The sequence below is a fragment of the Rosa rugosa genome, chromosome 6 (assembly GCF_958449725.1).
Source record: "Rosa rugosa chromosome 6, drRosRugo1.1, whole genome shotgun sequence".
NCBI classification, from domain to species: Eukaryota; Viridiplantae; Streptophyta; class Magnoliopsida; order Rosales; family Rosaceae; genus Rosa; species Rosa rugosa.
This window is the reverse complement of record NC_084825.1, coordinates 43,031,706-43,038,652: the sequence shown is the minus strand read 5'-3', so window position 1 is coordinate 43,038,652 and position 6,947 is coordinate 43,031,706.

The following is a 6,947-nucleotide window of genomic DNA, read 5'->3' as shown; positions in this document are numbered from 1 at the left end:
TGAGATGACGCCTACTCGATCTTCAGTGACTACGATGGCAGGGTCATCTAAATTGATTCATGGTCGAGGACCAGCTCAATTCTTGTTGCCATATGGCACAATCATTAATGTCACTGAAGCTCTCTACGCTCCTAGGGCTGAAAGAACCCTTTTGAGCTTCAAAGATATAAGAGCCAATAGTTTTCATGTGGAAACACATTGTGAGAATGGACAAGAGTTCCTTTGCATCACTTCTAATGACTACAGACATAAAAGAGTCTTAGAGAAACTTATGTGTTGATCTAGTGGGTTGTATGCAACCACTATTTGAGTAATTGAATCCAATCATGTTATGAGAGATGATTTATGGGATTCCGACACATATAGGCTTTGGCATGACCGTTTGAGACATCCAGGTCATGATATGATGATCCGTATATTAAAGACTTCACACGGACATCCATTTTTCAGAACGAAAAGAAGTAAAAATAGGATTTTGGACCCCGAAAGAGCCCCTGCGCCTCACGACGCCGTTCACCCCCAAAACCGGCCTTCACTGGACGGCGCTGCCGTCCCCCTGCTGCCCAAGGGTGGCTTTGAAGCCACCAATGCTCTTTTGTCTCCAAATTTTACTTCTACAGTCAATTGTGACTTCGTGGCTCAACCAAAATCCTCATTGGTTGTTTCTAAAGCCCATCATTCGTTCTGCAAAGCCTGCTCTTTAGCAAAATTAGGATCGAGACCATCCTATACAAAGGACACTAAAGAAAATATACCATTCTTGCAACGAATCCAAGGTGATATTTGTGGACCTATTCAACCACCTTGCGTACCATTTAGATATTTTATGGTGTTGGTTGATGCATCGACACGCTGGTCACATGTCATGCTTTTGTCCACAAGGAACGCTGCATTTGCTAAACTCATAGCCCAAATTATTAAGTTAAGGGCTCACCACCCCGATCATCCTATTAAGTCTATAAGATTAGACAATGCTGGGGAGTTTACATCAAAAACTTTTGATGATTATTGCATGTCCATTGGGATTGAAGTTGAACATCCTGTTCCTCATGTTCACACCCAAAATGGTCTCCCAGAAGCTGCCATTAAACGACTACAAATGGTCGCTCGAGCATTGGTAATGCGCACAAATCTCCCTATTTCTGCTTGGGCTATGCAATATTGCATGCAGCTGTGCTTATTCGTCTGAGGCCTACTGTCACTCAACCCTTTTCTGCGTCCTAGATGGTGACTGGGTATGAGCCTGATGTCTCACATTTACACATATATGGGTGTGCAGTTTATGTGCCAATTGCACCTCCACAGTGCACCAAAATGGGTCTTCAACGACGATTAGGCATTTATGTTGGATATGATTCTCCAACTATTGTCTGCTACTTAGAACCCTTGACAGGCGATCTCTTTACCGCTAGATTTGCGGATTGTCACTTCGATGATACAGTCTTCCCGTCGTTAGGGGGAGATAAGAACATAAATGTTCAACATGAACGACAGGAATTGTCTTGGTCTGTCCCCACTCTGTCTCATCTTGATCCCAGAACCGCACAGTCCAAAATTGAAGTGCGGAGAATTCTCGATCTTCAGAACGTAGCAAAATCGATGCTTGATGCATTTTATAATATCGCTAAAGTGACGAGATCACATATACCTGTTGCAAACGTGCCTGCAAGAATTGATGTCCCTAAAATTAGAGGACATGTTGCCATCTCAAGGGCAACTGAGCATGGCGCCAACGTCCCCTTGATTACACGCATTTTTATGCGCGTAATTGCACTCTAAATACTAGAATTAAGTTAATCATTAAGTCAATTAATATGTAATTAATCTATTGTCATTTATTTTGTAGCAAATAAGTGAAGTTGCGGAAACGAGAAGAAATTACGCGAAAATGAGAGCAATTCGTGACTTTCGACAAAAGGACAAAATTATGGATGCCTTAATTAACCAATTAAGCATGGTTTAATTAATCAATGAAGTATTGGTTAATTAGCTACTTAATTCAACATGCATGCACGTTTGGTACCATTAATTGGTATGACCAATTAGGAGCTGACATGTGGCATTGAGCATTCAAATTATGCAAAGACTAATCACGTGGGATGCGATCACGTGGCCACGACAATTAATATAAATACCCTCTTCATCTTATTCTTTTGAGAGAACCCTAACAGATAGTAGCCGCACCAAAAACAGGGCAGCCCCTTTGGGCTGCTCTCTTCTCCACCCTCCTCTTCTATTTTCCATATATTCTTTAGCTTTATTTTAGGAATTTGAAGGATTACTCACCCAAAAACTTCAAGGATTCATCAAAGGCTTCTCCTCTACAAGATTCAAGACTTGGGTAATTGTGGGAGTTATAATTCAAGGATAGTCATGTTAGCTTTCTAGCTAATTGTGTCTACCCTTCTCTAACACTTCTATACTCTTTTCTCTTTGAATTTTGTAATCTTGATGTCTATAATTATGGGTTGTGAGTAATTTCCTTGTTGGGGGTTAGGGTTGTGTCCCTAACCCAAATTTTGTGTAAAAGATGCTTATTTTAATGTAATGATGCAATTTTCATATGATGGATGCTTATATCTATTTTTGTTGGGTTAAAATATATGTCTAGGAGCCTAGTCAACTCTAGGGTGTGTATTTTAAGTATGTCTAGGACGGAGTTAGAGGCTTGACCCCCTCTAATTCCTAAGCTAGAAACCTTCAATTTCGTATTCGAGGGGTTATAAGCATGGTGATTTACACCCGTTGCGTGATTGCGCGGGCGGGTCGCTTAGTAGTCTAATTCCTCGAACTCTAGGCCTCTTGATGTGAATTAGTGACCCTTGAACCGGCTCTAATTCATGTCAAGTGAGTTCCTACGACCCTTGAACCGGAGTAGGAATACCATGAAAGAGAATTTCGGTCCTTGAGCCTTGAACCGCCTTGGATACGACTACCGCCAAAGTAGGAGATTTGCATCTACATTAGATTAGCTTCCGGCACATGAGATTTGGGTGAATGAACCTCCCTAGCACCTGACATTCCCATCTATTTGGTTTACACTTTTATTAATTTCTTTGCATTTTTATTAATTGCTTTACATTTCATTACTTTTTGTTAACCTAAAATCAACTCTCAAAATATTGAATTTCTACCTCATTGTAAATAGTCATCACTAGGCTCTTAGTTTTGATTAGGCTTGGGTGCAAACCAAAGCCGAGCATTGCTAAGGCTTGGTGCCTTAGATTAACATTTTTATTTATTTTCTTTGTGTGCTAAGTGTCTTTATTTCCGATTACCTAAGGATTGTGGGTTAGCCACTAATCCCCGTGGTACGATAAACTTTGGGCATAATATTTCCCTATCTTGACAATGATACGTACGCTTGCGTAAATGTGTATCCAAGTCAATGGCGCCGTTGCCGGGGATCGAACCCGGGTCACCCGCGTGACAGGCGGGAATACTCACCCCTCTCATAGTGATGGTGACGTTGTGGCTAGGCCCAGGGCTCCTGCCAGGAAGCGCGGGAGGCCCATAGGTTCATTGGATTCTCTCCCAAGAAAGAAAGCGAGTTTGGCACAAAATAATCCATTAATCATCGATGTGAATAATCCATCTCATGAGAATATTCCGGATTATGGTTATGTCCAAGAGACATTATTGGGGGACGCTCCAATGTCAGGACCAATTCCAGAGAATAGAGAGATCTCCATGAATTACACTAGTGTACATGAGATGATGGATAGAAATTCTATGGCTATTGATGATGCATTTGCATATCATATTGCAAAAGGAATTATAGAATATGATGATGTCGAACCTCGCTCTGTCGAAAAATGTCAACGAAGAGCGGATTGGCCTAAATGGAAAGATGCGATCCAGGCTGAATTGGATTCACTAACAAAGAGAGAGGTGTTTGGGCCCATAACGCAGACACCCCCTAATGTAAAACCTGTTGGCCATAAATGGGTCTTTGTTAGAAAGCGTAATGAGAAAAATGAGGTGGTTAGATATAAAGCCCGCCTCGTGGCGCAAGGTTTCTCACAACGCCCTGGAATCGATTACGAGGAGACATATTCTCCCGTAATGGACGTTATAACGTTTTTGTCAGTTTGGTAGTTTCCGAAAAACTTGACATGCAGCTTATGGATGTGGTTACAGCATATCTCTATGGGGATCTAGATTCAGAGATATATATGAAGGTTCCAGATGGACTTCAATTACCCAAATCAAGTGGCTCTAAACCACGGAGCGCGTTTTCAATAAGATTAAAACGCTCACTATATTGATTAAAACAATCCTGACGGATGTGGTATAACCGTCTAAGTGACTACTTGATTGGGAAGGGATATATTAATAATGAAATATGCCCATGCGTGTTCATTAAAAGAACAAGTTCCGGATTTGCCATCGTAGCAGTTTATGTCGATGACATGAACCTAATTGGAACTCTAGATGAGTTAAAGGAAACTGCTAAATATTTGAAATCCGAATTTGAGATGAAAGATCTTGAGAAAACACAGTTTTGTCTCGGTTTAGAACTCGAGCACCGTAGTGATGGGATTTTGATCCATCAATCTGCATATACTCAGAAAATTCTAAGGCGCTTTAATGAAGATAAAGCAAAGCCTGTGAGTACTCCCATGATTGGTCATAGTCTTGAGCCCGGAAAAGATCCGTTTCGTCCAAAGGATGAGGGCGAAGAATCATTAGGGGCCGAAGTGCCCTATTTAAGTGCAATAGGTGCATTATTGTACTTAGCTCAATGCATAAGACCGGATATCTCATTCGCAGTGAACTTGTTAGCTCGACATAGCTCTGCGCCAACACGCCGCCATTGGATTGGTGTAAAGACAATCTTTCGATACCTAAGAGGTACGATTGATATGGGCCTATTTTATCCCTACAGAGAGAAGAGGAATGACGGAAGAATGGGATCGGACCCCATTAGGCATGGAGCCACCGTCCACCATGACAAAGTGGCTGGCCATGTTGCCGCCAACGCCGCCACCACCACCAAGGGTGGCCGGCCTCACCCTATCCCCCTCCATCAAAACGACAGTAATGTTTTGATGGGTTTTGCTGATGCAGGGTACCTCTTTGACCCTCACAAAGGTCTCTCCCAAACGGGTTATGTCTTTACCATGGGAAGCACTGCGATATCTTGGAGGTCTACAAAACAGACCCTTGTTGCTACTTCCTCAAATCATGCAGAAATTATTGCTCTACATGAAGCCGTACGTGAATGTATATGGCTAAGGTCTATAATTAGACATATACAAGGAAGTTGTGGTTTGAAGTCTACCACATATGAACCTACATGCATTTATGAGGATAATGCAGCTTGTATTGAGCAAATGAAGTTAGGTTTCATCAAGGGCGACAACACCAAGCATATATCGCCTAAGTTCTTTTATAATCAGCAACAACAATCACTTCTAAAGATTGAAGTAAATCAAATCCGATCAGAGGATAATGTAGCGGACTTATTCACTAAGTCGTTACCTAAATCCACCTTCGAGAAACATGTGAAAAGCATCGGATTGAGAAAGTTATCCGAACTTCCATGATTGTAGCAATCAGGGGGAAATATCGACATCAGGGGGAGTTATGATGTCTACATGTTCGATCTCGAAGAGTAGAGGACGTGTTGTACTCTTTTTCTCCTCCTCGAGCGTATTTTTTCCCACAGGGTTTTTTCACTCGAGCAAGGTTTTTAACGAGGCAACGGATGAAGCGTCACCACCAAGTTTGAGCGTCACCACCAAGTTTGAGCGGCACAAGGGGGAGTGTTGAAGGAAAATCAGTTTTATGTGTGCCTTATCAAACTAGGAGTAGCAATAGGAGAGAAGGTTCTAGATTTCCCAATCCTACACGGATTAGTATTCCATGTAACATTAGAACTAGTACTTTGTAATCCCTATATAAAGGGCTCCTATTCTCAATAATATGATTACATTCTCCCTACAATTCTCTCTACATTCTTTCTCAAATCTATTTTACTTAAACACTTTGATGATAATTTGGTGTTTTATTGGTCTTGGTTATATGAATCTGTTGTGTGTTGGGTCTGATCTTGGTTTCCCTGCCATTACACATTCACAATACCGAAAAAATGAATCTAAAAGAAAAGGTCTTTTGTATCATGCCTTGGTCTGGTGATCACATGTTTTGAGGAAACAACCAATTCCAAATTTCCCATAAGGGCCATCTTCTGTTGATAATTTTGGTTGTTGATCATTATGCAACCAAAAAATGGAAATTTAAAGAATGAACTTTAGTATCATAATGGGAGCAAATGTGGCTTTACTGAGGCATTCATAAGGTTTTTGCTCATCGGTTCACTTTCAACCACAGAATTTCTTATTCTTTGGAGAACAGCAAACACCATCAACTGGGCAAATGTAGCACTTCCTGCAACTATTGATGTATTGTGTGGTTCTTGAGATGTAACCCTGCAATACTCTTCACAATTTCCAGGAAGGTTATTATTTTTTCAATTGCTTGATACATATATAATTTCTCTATTCTTTATAAGCAAGTAGGACTACTTAAAACAGATAGGCTGGAAATGAACAGAGAGGCAATTAAAGGAAGAAATTCTTGTGGAGGAAATCTCAATTGCCACGACATATATATCTCTGTCATGGTTCAGACCATTCAAAGTATTCAAGCTGTTGTGCAATCAATTAGTCTACTAGAAGATGAAACTACAATATTTGGAAATTCATAGTTCAATGCTGTATGGCCACATAATATTTCATGAAGTACATCGTGAACTAAATGAGTATTTTCACCATGACATAATCTTACACGCCTTTAAATTTCAAGATTTATGCAAATTTATAGCAACTGTAATAATCATACATGAAACTATAGGTCATACGTACACTGAAGAAAGAAAGAATGTAGACATACATGATAGGTAAAACTTAACATTTTCGCTTCTGTTCACCTCCCCAAATAGT